Source organism: Triticum dicoccoides, chromosome 1B (genome assembly GCF_002162155.2).
Source record: "Triticum dicoccoides isolate Atlit2015 ecotype Zavitan chromosome 1B, WEW_v2.0, whole genome shotgun sequence".
Classification (NCBI taxonomy): Eukaryota; Viridiplantae; Streptophyta; class Magnoliopsida; order Poales; family Poaceae; genus Triticum; species Triticum dicoccoides.
The window spans coordinates 306,699,657-306,721,608 of record NC_041381.1 but is presented as its reverse complement, the minus strand read 5'-3'; positions in this window follow the sequence as shown (position 1 = coordinate 306,721,608).

The following is a 21,952-nucleotide window of genomic DNA, read 5'->3' as shown; positions in this document are numbered from 1 at the left end:
CTGTGAGAGCAATCCTCCCACTCGAGGGCTTAGCTACAGCCCAGTGCTCGCCTAAGTTTGAAAAATCCTACCGAGTGGTGAGCAATCCTCCCACTCGGAGGCTTAGCTGCAGCCCAGCGCTCGCCTAAGTGTGAAATCCATTTCGATCCGCAAGGACGACGAGGTGCAGGTTGACAGGAACGTCAAGACCATTGCTGAGTGCCTTGCTGATGAGCTGATCAATGCTACTCAAGGATCGCCCAATCGGTTGACAGGAACGTCAAGACCATTGCTGAGTGCCTTGCTGATGAGCTGATCAATGCTGCCCAAAGATCGTCCAGTCGGTTGACAGGAACGTCAAGACCATTGCTGAGTGCCTTGCTGATGAACTGATCAATGCTGCTCAAGGATCATCCGATCGGTCGACTGGTTATTCTTCTCCAAAAGCTGCATCAAGTAAACAGACAACAATCCAAGAGAAAAACAAATCTTGTTCGAAGACAAACGCAATATATGAGACGATAGATCCAAAGATTCTTAACCGCGGAATAAAGTTCTCAGGCATCAGGCCCGAAGGAGTTTTAACGATTTGTCGGTGTACTAGGATAGGGGTACCCTAGTACCCCGAACTTGTGCATGGGCAGTTGCAGCACCCCGCAGCAAGGCTTGTCGGGCGAACGCCAAGATCCTCCAAGGTTCCCTTGGAGCCATTCAAGAACAAAGTATTTAAGCTCAGGAGACAAGGCCTCGGCAAGAGGAGCTTGCCGGGAAGGCCAACCGAGGCACTCCAAAGAACTTGCCGCGATGCGCCACGCGCTCCGGCAAGGCAACAAGGCCCCGGCAAGAGGAGCTTGCCGGGAAGACCAAACAAGGTACCTCGAGGCCCGGTGAGCGACAAGCTTCCGGACCCGACAAGATAACAACAGCGGCAAGGCGCTTGCCGCGGCAGGCGGCCACTCTGTGCCCACGCTCCAGCGCATCCACCAACGTGTCGCTCTGGGGGCCTCTCCAGGCGCGCGTGGCGGGAGGCTGTGCAGCCAGCAATGTGCAGTGGCATGCCAAGCTGACAAGATCGCCGTCATGGCGAACGGTGGCGCCCCTAACGGTCCTTTTCTGCACTGTTTGGGCGACTCAGACGGGCCTTTAATGCCCTTGTCCCCTGCCGTCAGGGTTAGGTAGGGTGCACTGTACAAGTAACTGTACCAACCACCTCACTTTTTACATTTGTACCCTTCTCTACATTGCCACCTGTCGGTGACCCCTTTAACCTATAAAAGGAGGCCCATGCGCAACGTAGAGAGGGTTTGAACCCAGAAAATCCATACGCTCGGTCTCGTTAGCAGCTCGAGTGTACTGTAGCTCTCGGCGCTCCCGAGCAAGAACACAATAGAACCAGACAAGCAGCAGTAGGAGTATTATCTCTCCGGAGAGCTCCGAAGCTGGGTAAATTGCTCGTGTGCTTCGCCTCGATCTGCTCTTCGTGCGATCTCCGCCCCCCGCCAAACCGAAAGGGGCCCGGTCCGCCGGCCCCATAGGTGTTCGAGGATCAGTCTCCCCGACATCTTTGGCGCGCCAGGTAGGGGGCGTCGAGATTGTGTGAACCTGATCCGGCATTCACACGAGCTAGATCTTCATTCCCTTCATCAACATGCCACCGAAGAAGAAGACTTCGGCGGCAGCCGCTCCATCCACGTCACTTCCGCAACCGTTGGAGCAAACGGGTGGTGGAATGGACGCCGGCGGAAGAATGGACGTCGACGAGGAAGCTCATGATGCCGCCAGGTCCAAAGACAAGGCTGCACAAGCCTCGGCGACTGTACATGTTCCGCGCCACTCTCAGGAGGCGCAAGATCAACAGCGTCATGGCACTCGCAGTGCCATACATGTGATAGGCCAAGAACAAGCCGGTGGATCTCGGGGCGCTCAAGGCCAGCATGCACACCAGCATGTTGGCACGAGCGGGGCATGGTCGCCTGGACGGGATACTGCTCCTTCTAACATAGTTAGAAGTTCAAGCACGTCCCGCTCCTCGCGTCGTCCGCCACTGCCACCCACCACTCCAGCAGAAGCTTTGGCGCGAGCTCACCTTCTCCTAGATTACCCTCCGACGTCGGACAAGATCGACGAGTGGAGGGCCACGATTCAGAGTCTCATCAGTTACGCCAATGGCGACACTCCACAGCGGCCGAGCGCGTCACCGCCGCGGCAGGGTTGCCAGGCGCGAGCTGGTGGCGATGAAACGGGTGGAGGTGCAACTACCATGCAATCACCGCCCCGAAGGCCAAGATCGCCGACTCGCCGGATCCACCTCGACAGCGACTCCACTGCATCATCGGATCCACGGGCTCGTCGCGATCAGCGCCAAGTCCTTCATGATCGGCAACAAGAAGACGCTCGAACTCGCATCGAGCGCCGAAGAGAAGCGCGACGTCAATCCGACAAGCGCGCTGGGCCCTCTGATGACATGCATGCGCCAGGGGAACCAGGCGATCTTCCGTACGCGGTAGGTTGCCCTGCGTTCACTCGTGAGCTGCGGCAAGTCCAGTGGCCCAGCACGAAAAACTTCAAGCCAGACGTACCGGAGAAGTACGACGGCAAGACGCATCCGTCAGAGTTCCTCAGCATCTACACCATCACGGTGCAGGCTGCCGGGGGACGGGATGACAAGATCCTTGCCAACTACTTCCCGCTGGTGCTCAAGCCCAACGTCAGATCTTGGCTCATGCACTTGCCGGACAACTCAATATCTTCTTGGGCTGATCTGTGCCATCAATTCGTCGGCGCCTTCACAGGCGGCCACAAGCCTCATGGCCAGGAGAGTGATCTTCATCTGCTCGCCCAGAAGGAAGGAGAGCCCCTGCGCAAGTACATTCAGAGATTCAGCAGTGTGCAGCACAACATCCCAGACGTCCACCCTGCCGCAGTGATCAGCGCGTTCCATCAGAACGTGCGGAACTGCAGGATGCGGGAGGAAATGGCGATGTGCAAGATCAGGGACGTCAGTGAGTTATATGCACCGGCCGACAAGTGTGCACGTGCTGAGGAAGGGAGGAGACTCCCCGGAGAGAATGTAGGAGCGGGAGGATCTGACAGTGAGGATGCTACCCCGCCAAGGAAAAACCGGCGGCGGAACAACAGAAGGAGGAAAGGCAAAGAGGTGCTAGTTGTTGAGCAGTCCGGCAACGATGGTGGCGCCAAGGAAGCCAAAGCTGGTGAATCCGGCAAGGAGGTTGCCGCGGAGGTGGTGGTCGCCGACAAGCAGGACGGCACCAACAAGCAGTATTGCAAGATCCACCGCACCAAGGGCCATGATCTCCAGAACTGTAAGAAAGTCGAGCAGCTTGTTGAGCAACAGAAAGCTGAATACGAGCGGCGCGACAAGGAGAAGGCCCAGGAAGGTGCTGGGGGATCCGGCAAGAAACGTCCCGGTCGAGGAGGACGCCGCGGCAAGGCTAAGCAGCGGCAAGGAGACAGACCTCCCCGCGGCCGCGACAAGGATGAAGATGACAACGACGATGAAGACATGGATGATGAGGAGACTGATGAGCAGGAGTTCTAGAAAGCCACAGAGGTCCTGTGCGTTGACGGTGGTGCTTCTCTGCATACCTTGCACCGTCAGCTCAAGCAGTGGGGGTGGGAAGTTAATGCAGCAGAACCACCCATCGAGTCACGCAAGCCTCTGAAATGGTCTGGCACGCCTATCATCTTTGATATTGAGGACCACCCGGATCGCATAACTGCGATCGGGTGCTTGCCGATGTTGGTTTCACCAACAATCCGCAACCTCAAGGTCACTAAGATGCTAGTTGACGGCGGGGCCGGCTTGAACCTGATCTCCTCCGCGGTGCTCCAGAAACTCCAGATCCCCGACAACGAGCTCGAAGAGACCGGTACATTTCAAGGAATCAACCCGGGAAGGAGCAAGCCGAAGGGAAAGATCACGTTGTCGGTAACATTTGGCAGCAAAGTGAACTTCAGGACTGAGAGGGTCACATTTGATGTAGCCGACTTTCCATTACCTTACAATGGAATCCTTGGCTGTCCGGCACTCGCCAAGTTCATGGCAGCCTCTCATTATGCGTACAACGTACTGAAAATGCCAGGCCCGATAAGTGTCATCTCTGTCCCTGGCGACAAGAAGGATGCTCTTATCTGTGCCGACAAGATCTACCAGGAAGCAGCAACCGCAGCAGAACGCAAGACACTTGCCGCTGAAGCTCCCGGGGGGAAGAAGAAGACCAAGTCCGGCAAGAGCTCTGATGCCCACTCCGGCAAGCGCACCTCTTCGGAGTGCTACGCAACTGTCGAGGACGCATCATTGAGCTCCACCGGCAAGTGTAAGAAGGCAATGGCAGCTCCACCTAAGACCAAGAAGGTGTCCGCCAAGGAGGATGGCGCTGGTGGTACCTTCACCTCAGCGCCACTCTTGACCCCAAATAGGAAAGCGCGCTCGTTGCTTTCCTGCGGGCGAACGTCGACGTGTTTGCATGGCAACCGTCTGATATCCCCGGTGTTCCTAGGAAAGTAATTGAGCACCACCTTGCCGTCTGTCCTCATGCACGGCCCGTCAAGCAGAGAGTCAGGAAGCAGGCAGTGGAGCGCCAAGAATTCATCGCAGAAGAAATCAAGAAGTTGGAAGCAGCAGGCCTTGTCAGAGGAGTGCTCCATCCCACGTGGTTGGCCAATCCTGTTGTTGTGCGCAAGGCTAACGGGAAATGGAGACTTTGTATTGACTTCACTGATGTTAATAAAGCTTGTCCCAAAGACCCATTTCCCTTGCCGCGCATTGACCAGATTGTTGACTCCACAGCCGGATGTGATTTGCTTTCATTTCTTGATGCATACTCAGGATACCATCAGATCTTCATGCCAGAAGAGGATGAAGAGAAAACCGCATTTATCACCCCGTGTGGCACGTACTGCTTCGTACGGATGCCTTTCGGTTTGAAGAATGCTGGTTCAACATTCACAAGGGTAGTCCACCATGCTTTTGAGCCGCAAATGCACAGAAATGTGGAAGCTTACATGGATGACATAGTGGTCAAGAGTAAGAACAGGGCGACCCTGATTCAAGATTTAGACGAGACATTTGCAAATCTGCGCAAGATCAACCTCAAGCTTAACCCCGAGAAGTGCGTGTTTGGAGTCCCTTCCGGCAAGCTTCTCGGGTTCTTCGTGTCTCAGCGGGGAATTGAAGCTAATCCTGACAAGATCAAGGCCATTGAGCAGATCGAAGCACCAAAGCGCGTCAAGGATGTACGAAGGCTTGCCGGTTGCGTGGCTGCTCTCAGCAGGTTTATCTCTAGATCTGCTGAGCGCGCCCTGCCATTTTTCAAAATTTTGAAAAAGGCAGGTCCAATGAAATGGACTCCGGAGGCGGAGGCTGCGCTGCAGGACTTGAAGAGATACCTATCTTCCACTCCAACACTTGTCGCACCTAAGCCACAAGAGAAGTTGCTGCTGTATATAGCGGCAACCAATCAAGTGGTTAGTGCTGCGTTAGTGGCAGAGAGAGAGGCAGATGATGAGCCAACAACCACGGCAGACGCATCCAGCGACAAGCAGGGGGCTTCGCCGACAAGCTCTGGTCCCGACAAAGATGGATCTGCGCAGGAGCATGATAAGATGCAGAAGACAATGGTGCAGCGTCCAGTTTACTTTGTCAGTTCCCTTCTGCAGGGGGCTAGATCAAGGTACTCTGGTGTGCAGAAGTTGCTTTTCGGCCTCCTCATGGCCTCGAGAAAGCTGCGCCATTACTTCCAAGCACATGAAATCACAGTCGTCACTCGCTTTCCGTTGAAGAGGATACTGCAAAATCCAGAAGCAACAGGCAGGATTGTCGAGTGGGCACTGGAACTGTCAAGCTTTGGCCTCAAGTTTGAGAGCACTTCAACTATCCAAAGCAGAGCATTGGCAGAGTTCATAGCAGAGTGGACGCCAACCCCAGATGAAGAAATTCCAGAGACGAGCATCCCCGTCAAAGTGGCAAGCAGAGAGTGGCTGATGTACTTTGATGGTGCCTTCTCGCTGCAAGGCGCTGGTGCGGGCATGCTGCTTGTCGCACCCACCGGAGAGCACCTCAAATACGTAGTCCATATGCACTTTCCAAAGGAGCAAGCAACCAACAATACTGCAGAGTATGAAGGATTGCTTGCAGGTCTCAGAATCGCAGCAGACCTTGGGATCAAGAAGCTCATTGTCAGGGGTGACTCACAGCTTGTCGTCCGCCAAGTGAACAAGAACTACCAGAGTCCATTGATGGAAGCATATGTTGATGAAGTGAGGAAGCTAGAAGAGCACTTTGACGGCCTACAGATGGAACATATCCCGAGAGCTCAGAATGACATTGCTGATGGCCTATCAAAGTGCGCCGCACTAAAGTTACCTGTGGAACCAGGAATCTTTGTGCTCAAGTTGACTCAACCATCCGTAACACCCTCAACTGGACAAAGCAAGAAGAGGAAGTTGGTTTCTGGCGACTACTTTCCGGCAGAGCTCCCCGAAGCCGCCGCCAAGAAAGTCCCCAAGATCAACACCAAGAATGATGAGGGGCAGTCTGCTCCGGCAAACCTTATGGTTTGTTCCGTTGAAGCAGACGCTCCCGACAAGTTTTGCTCCGGGAAGCTTGCCGGGGAACATCAAGCTCCGGCAGGGCCACAAGTCCTTGCCGTAGAAGCGGATGTTCCCGCAGCAGCAGATGTGCCTTTAGTCCTTGTTGTCGAGGCACATGCTCCAGCATGGGCACAGCAGATTGTCCGTTTCCTTCAGACAGGAGAACTTCCCGAAGAGCAATAAGAAGCGGAAAGAGTAGCCCGGCAGTCAAGTATGTACCAGTTTGTCGATAGCATACTGTACAAAAGAAGACTCAACGGTGTGAAATTGAAGTGCATTTGCCGGGAAGATGGACAGAAGCTGTTGGCAGAGATACATGGAGGCATATGTGGCCACCACATAGGCGCAAGGGCACTTTCCGGCAAAGCTTTCCGGCAAGGCTTCTTTTGGCCGACAGCCCTCCAGGATGCAACTGCACAAGTAACCAAGTGTGAAGCGTGCCGGTTCCACTCCAAACAGATACACCAACCAGCTCAAACTCTCCAGACGATCCCTTTATCCTGGCCATTTTCGGTCTGGGGGCTCGATATCCTCAGCCCTTTCCCCCGAGCTGTTGGGGGCTTTGAGTACTTGTACGTCGCAATCGACAAGTTCACAAAGTGGCCGGGAGTGCAGCCAGTGAGGAAGGTGACAGCACAGTCAGCAGTCAAGTTCTTCAGGTCAATTGTTTGCCGTTTTGGGATCCCTAACAGGATCATCACCGACAACGGCACGCAATTCACGAGCCGCACCTTCATGCAGTACGTCCAAGACCTTGGCGCCAAGGTCTACTTCGCTTCTGTTGCTCATCCGAGAAGCAACGGTCAAGCAGAGAGGGAAAATGCTAAAGTGCCGCGCGGGCACAAGACCAGAACTTTCGACAGGCTGCGCAAGTGCGGAAGAAACTGGATCGAGGAGCTGCCGGTGGTTCTTTGGTCGATCAGAACGACGCCAAATCAAGCTACTGGCCAGACACCTTTCGCTCTAGTCTATGGAGCAGAGGCAGTTCTCCCCACGGAACTCGTATACGGATCGCCTCGAGTGCTCGCTTATGATGAGTTTGAGCAAGAACAGCTGCGACAAGACGACGCGCTGCTCCTTGAGGAAGATCGTCTTCAGGCTGCTATACGAGCTGCTCGATACCAGCAAGCTTTGCGCCGCTACCATAGCCGCAAAGTTAAGGCCAGAAGCTTCGAGGAAGGCGACCTTGTTCTTCGGCGCGTTCAGTCCGCCAAGAATTCCAACAAGTTGACGCCAAAGTGGGAAGGCCCTTATCGGGTGAGACGAGTTACAAGGCCTGGCGCTGTCCGCCTTGAGACCGAAGATGGCATGCCGGTGAGCAACTCCTGGAACATAGAACATCTTCGTAAGTTTTTCCCGTAGGGCGCGGTTGCCGGAACCCCATTCCGGCAACCACCTTTTGTACAAGTCTTGCCGCTGTTGCATGTAATCCTTTGTACAAAGCCGGGCGCAGATCCCGTGCATAAAAAGAACCCCATGTGCTCCGCACAACTTGTCCATTTCATGCATTACTTTCTTTCTTGCATGTGTTATCTGACACTTTGTGCAGCACCTATATCCGGTAAGCAATAACGAGCCGAAGGGCTCCATATCGTTATTTTCTCTTCTTTCTTCTTTTTTCAACAAAGGAAAAGAAGGTTCCCTCGCACACATGTTTGTCGGGGAGGAAGGAGAAGATTGTGGTATGGACCAGGCGTCGTTCAAGCGAAGTCTTGCCTTGCCGGGAAGCAAATGACAGAAAAGCTAAGTTGCCAAAGTTTGAGCAATCAGTTTTTAAATTTTTGAGTTATCTTCCTCGAACGACCCTGCTTTGTATGGAAAACCTGTGCGCGGAGGAACCAACTCATGGCTAGTTGCACCCTTACTTTGTTTCGAGTCCGCTCAACAGCTTAAGTGTGTGGCATCTAGTCGCGACAAGGTTTCTTGTCGGAAGCAGCGCCGCCAGCAGGCTGCTGAAGTTCCGCACTCAGCGCTCGCGGCTCGGGTGCCTGCGCCGACAAGTTCCCTAGAAGCGTAGGGTAAAAACATACAAAGGAAGGAATCTAGTAGAGGAAATAACATAGCGATTGATAACAGAAATAAAGTTATATTACAAGATAACTTGTCGCAGCTCTAACAGAATGTTTTCATAACATGATTAGCAGCGGCAAGGGAAAAGAAGAAATGGATGGCCTAGTCTACGTGTCCGCCCTCGACCCTCTTGATCTCGCTCACCTTGTCCACAATGGGTGCGACAAGGGCCTTGAGTGCATCCAGATCGGCGTCAGGCGGCAAGGACCTGAGGACGTTGGTGAAGCTGAGGCCTGGATTGTGGAAGGCCACCTTCATCAGCACCTTCTGGAGAACCCCGACGCAGATTTTGCGCGACTCGTCGGCCAGCTGCTTCGCGATCCTCTCCCGGAGCCGCTGGAGTGCCGTTGCCACGCCCTTGAAGAACAGGCTGAGCTTGGCGCTGGGTTGAAGACTCTCGTCGGAAGGATACCCAAAGTCCTCCATCCCCAGCTGCGCCAGCTCCTCGTTGATGACTGTGGCAATGTTCACCAGACCCTCGGTCCAGTGCTCGAGAGTGTCTCTGAACGAGTTCTGGGTAACTGCAATGCTCTCCAGCAGCGCCGCATCAGCCTTGACCTTCTCTGACAAGGTCTTCTCCCGCTCCTTGGCGGCCTCCAGCGTCTGCGTCAGCGTGGCCAGCTTCAGCTCTAGGTCTGCTTTGGAATCCTTGGCGGCACTGAGCTCCTTGCCCCTCTCAGCGAGAAGACCTTGCAGCTCACCGTGGGCGGCAGCATCCTTCTCACGCTCACGCTTGAGCGCGGCAAGCTCCTCGCCGCTCTTCCCAACATCAGCCTCCAGCTGCGCCACCTTCTCCTCCAGCTCTTTCTTGGCGGCCTCTGCAATTGCCGCAGCGTCCTTTGCCTCCTTGGCGCCCCGCCAAGTGCTTGCTCGCGCTCGGCGAGCTCTTCCTCGTAGCTGTCGAGATTGGCCTTCCGCTGCACTAGTTCACCTTCCCGCGCGGACTGCCTCTTGGCGGCCAGCATTTGCTCCTCCTCGGCTTCGGCCTTCTCAAGAAGGAAGGCCGTGCGCTCCTCGTCGCGTCGCTCCCGCTCCTGCGCCAGGGACCGGAGAGCTTCTCGATTGTGGCCCTGGAGCTCCTCCGCGCGCTTCTCCATGTCAACTCCCGCCTTCGCGACAAGCGCTTCCCGGGAAGCCAGCTTGGCTTGCCGGGCGTGGTAGAGTGACAGCAGCTTCCGCAGCAGCTGCTCCTCCTCAGGCTCGCCGCTGCTGCTGCTGGGCGCGTCAACCAACGACAGTCCAGCAGAGGCGAGCACCTCCCCGTCGAAAGTTTCCCCCTCGACCGGCGCCCTGGAGCTCGACGCCCAGGGTAGCTTGATGAAGATATTGTCGCCGGCCTTCAAGTAGGCGCCGGGCTGGGGCTCCTCGGAGTCCGGCTCCGCAGAAGCGGCAGAGGGATCGGCGGTCGGTGCAGCGCCTGGCGCTCCTGCGTCCTCAGGATCGTCAGTGCGATCGCCCGACCCCTCGCCGGCTTCTGCAGCAGCAGCCCTGGCGGCCTCCTCGCCGGCGGTCTCATCAGCACCGGCCCCTTCCTCGTCGGCGCCCTCTGTCTCCATTGGCTCAGCCGCAGGTGGGTCTGAAGAACGAAGAAGGGAGGAAAATCAATCAAAAATCCAAGAGAAGGAAATCAGAAGAAGAAGAGCCCAAGGGAAAGTTTCTGGGCAAGTGGATTACCTATGCCAAGATCTGCAGTTGCGGCCTCGGTCGCCGCAGGATCAACGGTTCTGTCCCTTGCCGGAGAGTTCCCCCTTGCCGGAGAGCGCTCCCTTGCCGGGGACTCCTCCCTTGGCGGCGCAGTCGAAGCAGGTGGCACTTCGGGACCAGCTTCCGGGCGCTCCTGATGTGACTGCTCTGCTCCTGCACAAATCAACAAGCAAAATATCAAAGAAAGGAAAAAGCACTCATGCGCGCCCGACAGCAAAGAAAAAACTATGAACTTACGCTGGGGGCTGCTTTGAGGAGTGATTGCCGGGTCCGTCAAGGTGGTCTCGGACCCACCCCCTACTGACACAATGGGGTCATCTTCGATGACGATCACCGCGGCCTTGGCCCTCTTCGCCGCTCTCTGGGTCAGCGTCCTGAAAAGAAACGAGTCCACATTGGAGCAAGTCAGATACAAGATATAAACAGCAAGATTGAAGAACTACAAGAGCACCAAAGAAGCTTACTCTTCTTCCTCCTCGTCGGAGCTGAGCGCGGAAAGATCGAAGTCCGGCTCCCCTCTGGTGCGGCGAGGCGGAGGAGTAGGATCCCTTGCCCGCTTGGAGGGGGCGATGGCGGTGGCCCGGGAAGATCCCGCTCCAGTTGCCGCTGCTGCATGAGGCGCTCCCGCGGCAACATGACTTGCCGCGGTAGAGCGTGTCGCACGGCTTGGCGGCTGTTGAGCCGGCTGCCGCCCCGCTGCGTCCCCGGCCCTGCGAAGGCGCCTTCTTGGCGGGGCCGGGGGCTCCGCCTGCGGCAAGCCTTCTGAGGGCTCGGGCTCTTCCTCGCCGGCCTCGCTCGGCTCGGCTTCAGAACCGGCAAGCTCTTCCTCGCCAATGAGCTCCGCGCGCTCGGCAAGGTTTGCCGCCTCTGCAGCCTCCGCCTCCTCCACAGTGAACCCAAACACGCCCGCAGCAGCTGCGGCCGCAACCTCTTCCGCCCTAGTGGCGATGCGCTGCAGCTCCTCGTCGGTGGTGTCACGGGTGAGGCTTTTCTGCTCGTCAGCGTGGACCAGCACCTCTTCCAAGTTGTCGAAGAACGCTTGCACGATGTCATCCGCAGGCTCTTGCCAAGTTGGAACGATTCCATCTGAATCGCACAACGGCATCATGGCGCGGATCCGGTCAAGCGAAGAATTGTTGCACAGTGGAACTATGCCCCTCGGCAGCGTGAATGGGTGCTGGGGGTCGCGTTTGAACAACTCCAGGAGCATTGCGTCCAGCTCCAAGACGGTGAAGTTGTAGTTGAGGCCCGGCCGCAGCCTCATGATGTCCGCCGAATTCTTGAATTCCCAGGCGGGCCTCCCCCTCTCCTGCAGGGGGGCAATGCGGCGGCGGAGGAAATCTGCCCCGACAGCACCTACAGTGAGCCCGGCAAGCCTGAGGCGAAGAATCCTAGTGATGGCGATCTTCAGCCTCTCATCTTCCGGGGCCACATTGCTCCAGTCATTGACGCGCACTATTGGAGCTTGGCGCACGGCGGTGAAGCGCTGCGGATTCTCCTCAACGATCCAGCACCACTCCGCTCTCCACTCATCCCACTTGCTGCGGAGCTCACCCTCCAAGTATGCCTCCTTCTTGCCGACCCTCGAGATCTAGGCAATCCCTCCGGCAAGCGGCTCTCCTCTCTCTACCCGAGGTATGAATAAGTGGCGGAAAAGGGCGACACTAGGGTGGACTCCGACAAAGTTTTCGCACAAATGTCCGAAAACTGCCATGGTCAGGACAGCGTTGGGGGTGAAGTCAAGGAGGCGGAAGCCATATGTGTTCATGATATCACAGAAGAACTCCGAGAAGGGCGGGCAGAGCCCGCAATAGAAGAATAGCGCGAAGAACGGGTACCTGTTTGGAGCCAGCTCCGAAGCAGCGGCCGGGAGTACCCTCGTACGCGGATGCGCCCGCGTCTCCGTCGCCCAGAAGAGGTAGAAGTACTCCCTCAGCTCCTGCACGCCGAGCTGAGGGGAGAAGACCGGCCGCTCCTTCCGCAACTCCGCGAGGCGCTGCGCCTCGGCCGACTTCACGCCCTTTCCCTTGTCGGCTTTCGGGGCCATGGCGGAGGTGGTGAGGGAGGTCGACGGCATGGTGATGCTGGTGGCAATGGGGGGCGGAGCGCTGCTCTCTCGGCTTCGAGAAGAAGGGGGGAGCGGCGGAGGTTCGTGAAGATGGAGTAGCAGCAACCAGCGAGGGGGAACGAACTGCCCCTGTTTCCTCTGCTTATAAAGAGGGACGGGGCGGACGTTTCGCCCTTCCGAATAAACAACTACCCATGATCTCTCCCACGATGCCGCATTCAACGCGTGCCGTTATGGGAGAGCGCGGTGGATACGGAGCGAGATTCGGTGTGGCCCAGTCCGCGTGTGCCCGTGCCCTGTCTTGGGCCTGGCCCAACAGCGCTCGGCACCGTGTCTGGCCCAGGCCCGGGGGCTCTTGTCGGTGTACTAGGATAGGGTTAACCTAGTACCCCAAACTTGTGCAAGGGCAGTTGCAGCACCCCGCGGCAAGGCTTGCCGGGCGAACGCCAAGATCCTCCAAGGTTCCCTTGGAGCCATTCAAGAACAAAGTATTTAAGCTCAGGAGACAAGGCCCCGGCAAGAGGAGCTTGCCGGGAAGGCCAACCGAGGCACTCCAAAGAACTTGCCGCGACGCGCCACGCGCTCCGGCAAGGCAACAAGGCCCGGCAAGAGGAGCTTGCCGGGAAGACCAAACAAGGTACCTCGAGGCCCGGTGAGCAACAAGCTTCCGGACCCGACAAGATAACAACAGCGGCAAGGCGCTTGCCACGGCAGGCGGCCACTCTGTGCCCACGCTCCAGCGCATCCACCAACGTGTCGCTCTGGGGGCCTCTCCAGGCACGCATGGCGGGAGGCTGTGCAGCCAGCAGTGCGCAGTGGCATGCGAAGCTGACAAGATCGCCGTCGTGGCGAACGGTGGTGCCCCTAATGGTCCTTTTCTGCACTATTTGGGCGACTCAGACGGGCCTTTAATGCGCTTGTCCCCTGCCGTCAGGGTTAGGTAGGGTGCACTGTACAAGTAACTATACCAACCACCTCACTTTTTACATTTGTACCCTTCTCTGCGTTGCCACCTGTCGGTGACCCCTTTAACCTATAAAAGGAGGCCCATGCGCAATGTAGAGAGGGTTCGAACCCAGAAAATCCATACGCTCGGTCTCGTTAGCAGCTCGAGTGTACTGTAGCTCTCGGCGCTCCTGAGCAAGAACACAATTGAACCAGACAAGCAGCAGTAGGAGTATTATCTCTCCGGAGAGCTCCGAAGCTGGGTAAATTGCTCGTGTGCTTCGCCTCGATCTTCTCTTCGTGCGATCTCCGCCCCCCACCGAACCGAAAGGGCCCGGTCCGCCGGCCCCATAGGTGTTCGAGGATCAGTCTCCCCGACACGATTACAAAATCACTCGGCGTTCCGAGGCAAATAAACGTGAAGCACAATGTTTTTTCAATCACTCAGTGGGAGAAGGACTGGCCGGATCGCAGAAGCTGTCGAGGTCCATGCTGTCGGCGATGCGAGTGGCTGCCTCGAGGAAGGTGTCCATGAAGTCCTTGAAAGAGTGCTTCTTAGTGTTCGCCACTTTGAGAGCTGCCAGCTTGTCTTCCTTAGCCTCCTTGCAGTGCACTCGGACCAAAGACAAGGCGACATCGACACCGCAGCGGGCGGAAGATTTCTTCCACTCTTGCACTTGGCCTGGAATCTGATTAAGTCGAGTCATTAGTGACTCGAGGTCCTGAGACAATTCTGCCCGAGGCCAAAGTTCAGCGTCCACTTGGGTCATCGCCGCCTTCAGCCGAGCCAGATAAGCAACCGCACCATCTAAGCGCGACTCCAATCGCAGCAGATTCATTGCAACGTCATCTTTCACGGGACAATTGATAGGGTCGAGACCCGTCTTGACCCGCCTAGTTTCAGCTTCAAAGTCCTGACATAGTTCTATCCCATCGCGAAAAACAATGAGTCGACAGCATAACAACGAAGTTTAGTCGGCAACGAATTGATTAGTCGAATGAACATACCTTCAAGCTCCAGAACAAGTGTTGAAGCAAGTTGTTCCAGATAAGACTCCAGCTTGTCTGCCTTGGCCCTGAGGCCACCGACTTCTGTGGTCAGGTTCTCCTTGTCCTTCCTAAGCTGCTCGACTTCCTGATTAGCTTCCGAGATGGTGGCCTTCAACTTCGCGTTCTCCTCCTCCAATTTGCCGACTGAAGTCAGCTTCTGGTCTGCAAGCTTCGTCTTCTCGTGTGCTTCCTTCTAAGCAGCGGCAAGATCCATGTCCTTCTTCTCCAAAGCCTCCTTCATCCTCTCTAAAGAAACAACACTCTTCAGACGACACTGAAGTTGGCGATTTTCACTACGCACATCTGCTTGTGTGAAACCACTCGGTTCAAAGAGACTGAAAGAAAAACCAGTGCGGAGTGCAGACTACAAAGCAGACAAAAATGCCGAATGAATACCTCCCATGATGGTCGTTTCTTCTTGAGCAGTCTTGAGATTCTTCTTCGCGAGTTCAAGGTCAAGTTCAATGCTGATATGCTTCTTCTTTAATTCGGTGAGCCGAGCTCCAAGATCACAAGACCTTTGCAGCCAGCAAGAGAGACATGTCAGTCGACAGAAATAAGAGACAATGACGAAGAAAAATTACTCTAAGACTACTACCGAATCAAATATTCAACAGTAGTCTCTGGGACTACACCCAGTGGGTGCACTTAGCATGCCCCCACTGACTCAGATCAATACTCAGCAAGGGTTGCCCAGCGTGAGTCAAAAAAGAGAGAGAGAGAGAGAGAGAGAGAGAGAGAGAGAGAAAGATACATCATTAGACCTCAGTCGACTGCCAGCAGTCAACCGTGGTCTCGCGGACTACACCCAGTGGGTGCACTCGGTGTGCCCCCACTGATTCGAACAGTTTACTGAGACTCAGCTCGAGGCGAGCAGAGTTGAAGATTTCCTCAATTCTAAAGGAAGGAACACCCACTGGGCAATCAGATATAAAGCAACACTTAAAAGTTCAGTCGGAATTTTGCTGACCTGAACATTGGTCTGAAGGGCAGTGCTGGCATTGTAAGCTACCTGACTAGCTTCATGCATCACTTTCACCTGCTCCACCAGGTTCACCTGACGAAGAGTTTCCCTGGCGGCGCCCGGCGAGTCGTCTGGAGTTTGATATGTAGCAAAGAGGGATGGCTCCAGAGTGGTCGAAGTAGTTACAGGGTCGGACGAGTGGAGTTGCACCGGTGCAGCAGGTGTCTATGTAGTCGACCCCGACGGATGATCAGTCGTCAGTGGATTGGCGAATGTGACGTTGGTCTGAACCAGCCCTTCGGAACGTTCGACTGCCGCCTCAAGCGTTGGTGTCGACTGAGGGACTTGGATTTCAAGCCTCCTCCGGCTTGAGCCTCCACTCTTCTTCTTCCTCTCCTGTAGAGGCGCTTCTTCTTCGTCGTCATCAGGGAGCACAACGATCTCTTGTGGAGCTACATAAAGAGAGAAGTATCAAATTTTCAGCCGATTGATCGCCCACTCGACTAAATGGAACTTGGTTGAACGGACTTACCGACTCGTGAGGTGGCCTCTTCGTCTCCTGGCGCCTTGTCAATGTCCATGTCAGTGGCAGCAGAGGTGGGGCTGGAAAGACACATGAATTGGTCGGTCAGAACAAGAAAATCTTCAGTCGACCTACGAAAACGCGAATGAGATACTCACCCCGAAGCGATGGGGACGTCCATCTTAATTCGCGGCAATGTCTTCCGGGCCTTGGGAGGAGCAACTTTAGGCAGCTTGGCCACCTTCTCCGTCGGCTCCAGAGTCGACGTCCGAGTGCGCTTCTGAGTATTGACACTCGGGCGCACGCTTTTTCCGCACCCGCCAGCCGGATCTTGCTGCTGTTTGGATCTATGTTCGGAGTGCGGCGGCGAGCCGACTTCTTCCTCCTTGTCCGGCTCCTCGCTATCCTCCTCCTCCTCCTCTTCTCTAGGAGACTCCCACTCACCACTCTCCTCCGCACTGTCCTCCCCCTCCTGGCCCTGCTCCAAAGCTTGTTCACCGTTTGGCATCGAATGCATCTCAGTTAATACCTGCAGAACAAATCGGTCGAGCAAGAATCAGTCAACATCAAGTACAGTCGGAGCGTGAGCGGGAAGCAGTCGAAACAAAAAGTATACCCTGTCGGGTGGGTTTACGTTGCCGAAGGGGACGACTCTCCTGGATCCTCTGGGGTTGTCCTGGTTGCCTGTGATTCTCCTCAGCCACAAAGCTACGGTTTCAGACTGCACTTCTTCTGGATGGACCCGAGCAGTGTCCTTCGGTCCGGAATACAACCACATCGGGTGATCGCGGGCCTAGAGAGGCTGGATGCATCCACTGAGGAACACTTCCAACAAGTCCATGCCGGTAACACCATCATTGATGAGCTGGACCACTCTATCCACCAACATCCTCGTCTCCATGGTCTCATCAGCGGTTACTTTCAGTGGGGCAGGAGTCTGGACGCGGTCGAACAATAAGGGGGGAAGACCAGTCGACTGACCTGGAGCTGCGACGTCCTGGCAGTAGAACCAGGTCGACTGCCAGCCTCTAACAGATTCAGGGAGAGTCATGGCGCGAAAGGCACTCCTATTCCTTTTTTGGATACCTAAACCCCCACACATCTGGATGACGTGGGTTTTCGAGTCACTCGACTTCGCCTTTTTAACCGACTGGGAACAAATGGTAAAGATGTGTTTGAAAATACCCCAGTGCGGTCGACACCCTAAGAAGTTCTCGCACATTGATACAAACGCGGCTAAATATGTGATGGTGTTGGGAGAAAAATGGTGGAGCTGAGCGCCAAAGAAGTTCAAGAATCCCCGGAAGAAAGGATGCGGAGGGAGCGAGAAACCCCGATCGACGTGGGTGGCGAGCAGAACGCACTCACCCGGTCGAGGTTGCGGTTCCATCTCCCCCTTTGGCAGCCTCGCCGCTCCCTTGGCAATCAATCCAGACTCCTCCAGTTCGGCTAGATCTTCCTGCCGGACCAAAGACCAGATCCAATCGCCCTGGATTCAGCCCAGCGGCAGCCCCGCACGTGACGACGACCCGCGGTTCTGCTTCTTGCCTTTCGCCGCCCCCGTCGCCTTCTTAGCGCGCTCTAGCGGCGCCGTCTTGTCCTTCACCATGGATGCGGAGCAACAGCGTCGAGAGCGGAGGTGTTGGGCACGATGGAGAAGCAGAGGAGAAAGAAGAAGGAACAGGCATGCACAGTGCCAGCACCTCGGACCCGTCACCTTATAAAGGGCCACCTCTGAGTGACTGACGCGTGGGACCAGGCAATCCCGTCAAATCCCGCAACAGTTGCGCGCAGTGTACGTGGCGAAAAAGGCGACACGGTAATCGAGGCACCGCTACTTATCTGGCCCGCCCGTTTCGGCGCTCTCCACCCCGCGCGCTTCCACGAAATTTCGTATCCCGCGAACTCCGGGATACACTGCAAATAATCGCGCCTAAGATCCCGCGCTCCAACACAACACTTGACATATGAGGTCACCAGTTCAATCAACAACTCACTGAATGGATCAAGGCAACTGAGTCGACACTGAAGTATCGATGCGGGCGTTCAGTCTTGCAGAAGACACTCGTGAAGATACGAAGCTCGAAGCAGATTCAACTTCAACCTACTTTTCACTCATACCTTAATCCATTCGGGGGCTACTGATGAGGATACAGACCTAGGGTAGGGTCATAGGCCTGACCTATACGCCCTACCCAAGGTCACTACCCTAGAAGATAAAAGGACCAACAGACGACAGGGGAGCGTCAGTCGAACACGTCGAGTGCAATCCACTCGACGACCACATCACTCAGAAGTCCTCCTCGCTACTGTCACTCGACCATATGAAGAGTCACTCGACCATATCGAAGACCAAGAGTCAAAAGGACCCGCAACGGTCAGACGTTCACCCCTTAGTCTTTATAAGCATTAACAACACTTAAAGCTGGCGTTACCAGTAACGCCCCTTACTTTATGTACATTAAGCCCCTTGTAATGGAGGTGGGCAGGGGTCCTGGCGCACTCTATATAAGACACCCCCACCTCTGGGACAAGGGTTCACACCCCCTGTAATATCACACACGTAATCCAATCGACCGCCTCCGGGCACCAAGATGTAGGGTTGTTACTTCCACCGTGAAGGGCCTGAACTCGTAAATCTCGTGTGTACACCTTCGCCATAGCTGAGATCTTGCCTCTCCATACCTACCCCCTTTCTACTGTCAGTCTTAGAACAACAACAGTGTGAGGATGCCATCGCCGCAGAATAACAGGGGGTGTGGGTGAGTAGAGGGATGGCCTTGCCAGCGGTGGGAGTAGTTGGGGCGGTGAGGCCTCCGCCGCATCGCGGCCGGCCACGGGAGGCAGGAGCACGAGGCACGACCGACGCTGGTTTGGGCGGCTGGAGCAAGAAGACCAGAGGTTGAAGAAGCACTACGGCCGTTGGATGGACATCGTACGGTCACTGGAGCTAGAATCATGCATATTGACTAAGTTGACAAAGCCCTCTGTCCCCGTCAACTTAGTAGGCCCACAAGTCATCCTGCCACTATACTGGGTCCCAGCTAACAGGGGGAGTATTCATTTTTTTGTGCGTAATAAGGAGACACTTCCTTGCGTGCGAAGATATAGCTGGTGGGTCGGAGCTGTCGGAGTCGGCCGCGGGGAGGAGGGAGCAGGCAGTCCTGCCGGCGCTTGTTTGAGCGGCTGGAGCAGGAAGAGCAGAGATTGAAGAAGCACGACAGCCGTTGGATGGCCATCCAACAGTCACTGCTTGTGCGTCAACCTTTTTTTAGGAAAGCCTCAAATCTGTGGAAAACAGCATACAGCCCATCTGCCATTATTTCTAATAATTTACAGCCCATTTGCTAATTCTTAAGGTTTTTTTTGGAGCCCATATTCTTTTTGTTAGCATTACAGCCCATATGGTGGCCATGGTTAAAAAATTATACGAAAATTTGCATATTTCGGTGCGGTCCGAACTGTTTTTAATCCCGAAATTTCGACTCACATTCAAACTGATTTTAAAAATAAATGTATATCAATATAAAATCCAACAAATTCTCCATGCATAAAAATTAATGTAATTTAAAATCTCAAAATGAAAAAAGATATTTGAAACTAATTGCCGGTTTGATATGTTTAAAAAATGTACAACCCATTTCTCATTATTGATGGGCAATTTTCTCGGCCAGACGAATGAAAGCTCTCCTCGTCTTGAAAGATTTGTAGCCCAACAGGCCTGACAAAGCGACTTACTTGGTAAATCACAAAAAAACTAGGCTGTGGCCATGGACCCAGCTGTCAGCCTCTCCGCGTACAGTACTCTTCCGATGGAATGTCGTTGACCACATTGACCACGCCGCACCGAGAGCACCAAGGCGGTGGACGACGGCGAGGCCTAGGAAGGGGACGACGCGGAGCCGGGGAAGACGCAGTAGTGGATGCCCACGTGGAGAGGAGTACGAGGGTTCACTGGTTCGGCTGCGGTGTGAGGCTGCCGTCGCCGCAGGGCCTGGCTAGCGGTGGGAGTAGTAGGGGCGATGAGGCCTCAACGGCAGCACAGCCGGCCACTGGAGGCAGGAGCACGCGGTCTCCCTGGCGCTGGTTTGGGCGGCTGGTGCAAGAAGAGCAGCGATTGAACAAGCAGCAGGACCATTTGATTCAAATCCAACGGTTACTGCTGCTAGAATTGTTTGTTGACTAAGTTGACAAGCCCTAAGTACGCGTCAAGCTGGTAGGCCCACATGTCAGCCTCCCAACCGGTGCGCCCCAGATGTCAGTGGGAGGAATCATTTTTTTCGCGTAATAAGGAGGCAGTTGATTGCGTTCGGCCAGGCCAGTGGAGGGAGTAGGGTGGGCCGGGGAAGCCTGCGCGGCATCACAGCGGGCCACAAGAGGAGGGAGCAGGTAGTCCCGCCGGTGCTAGTTTAGGCGGCTGGAGCAGGAAGATCAGAGATTGAAGAAGCACGTCGGTCGTTGGATGGACATCCAACAGTCGCTGCTGCTAGAATCGTGTGTTCACTGACAAAGCCTTGCGTAAACAAGTCAGCCTCGAAATCTGTGGCGTGTACAGCCCATTTGCTATTATTTTATAATTTTTACTCATTTTCTAATTCATATGGAATTTATTGCAGCCCGTTTTCCATTTTTAGAATTGCTGGCCATTTTCTGGTCAGTACCAGAGTCAAAAAATTAACTAAATATGTGGAAAATTTTAAAAAATTGCAAATTTTTGCTGGGGAACGAAATATTCTTAATCCAAAAATTAATAGTCATACTGAAACAAATTTAAAAATAAATTAGTACTATGTCATGTTAAATCCAATGAAATACATATAAGATATTAGTGAAGAACAAAAACAAAAAAAACTAATATCCCATTTGCTATAAATTTTTTGGAATTTTCAACCCCTTTTGATATTACTTTTAACAGACATTGACCATACTCTTTGGCCAGGGCAGAATGCATCCCTCCTCGTCTTGAAAGATTTGCAGCTCAGTAATTCGAAGAAAACAAATAGGCCTAGCTTGGGTACTCTTCAAAAAGAAATACGGGGCTACCTATTTTCCCAAAGAACTGGTGCATGAGCATTTAGCTTTATTTATTTATTTACTTATTTATGTTTAGGGGACAATGAGCATGTACCTGGGCCGGATTCATGTGAGAGCCTACCTTCCAGTTAATTATGGGCTTCTCTATTGGGCCTTCATCAGTGGGCTGCATATTATCAACAAGTGGAAAATGTGTTCCGTACGAAAAATAGTATGAGCTACGTACGATATGGGGCACTAAAGGATCGAACCATGCAACGACTTCGAAAACATTGTGTTTGTCGTTCTAACAACACATTTATTCAACCAACAGACGAAATATACTACTGATTGTACATTGAAAACAGCAGCAGTAGCAACCAGGGCTGGGGGTGCAACAGAAGCAGTCAGCAGGCAGAAGAGTGAAGACGCAGCTCTCTCTTCCAAACCAAACATTAGCCATCAATACAAAAGGGCTACCAAAAAGGAACAAGTGTATGCATCAAACTAAATAAAGATCCTACTACACCAAGTGTGCACATCTAACTAACTGGCTTAGTTAGATGTTACTATTTATTAAGCTGTGGAGATTGGCTGACGGCTTGAACCAGATGGGTGCCTGACGGGGGAAACTCTAGCCAGCAGGTCAAAGTCTGATACTTGCGACCCTCTCTCCTACTTTGGGCTGCAGAGCGTGGTGGCACATATCTGGGTATGGTGCATGCAGAGATGCATGGTATGTTGTGTACACACAGTTTTGCGTGATGAACGAAACCATGCTGCCATCATGATCCTTGTCGTCGGTTATCTCCTGGTTAATCGGATAATTCAGTCTGACAAACAGAGAGCGTGTACCAAGGCTACTTACCAGCCTCCATTCAAAAATTCCTGAAGGCCCAGAGAAGCTGGGATCCTGCTCAAAGACCTTGCAGTGATTATGATTGTATTCGGCGAAACAACACGTCTGGTACGTGCAAACGATCATCAATCTTTTGTCGTCGTCTAATCGAGCCAGGAACCACCT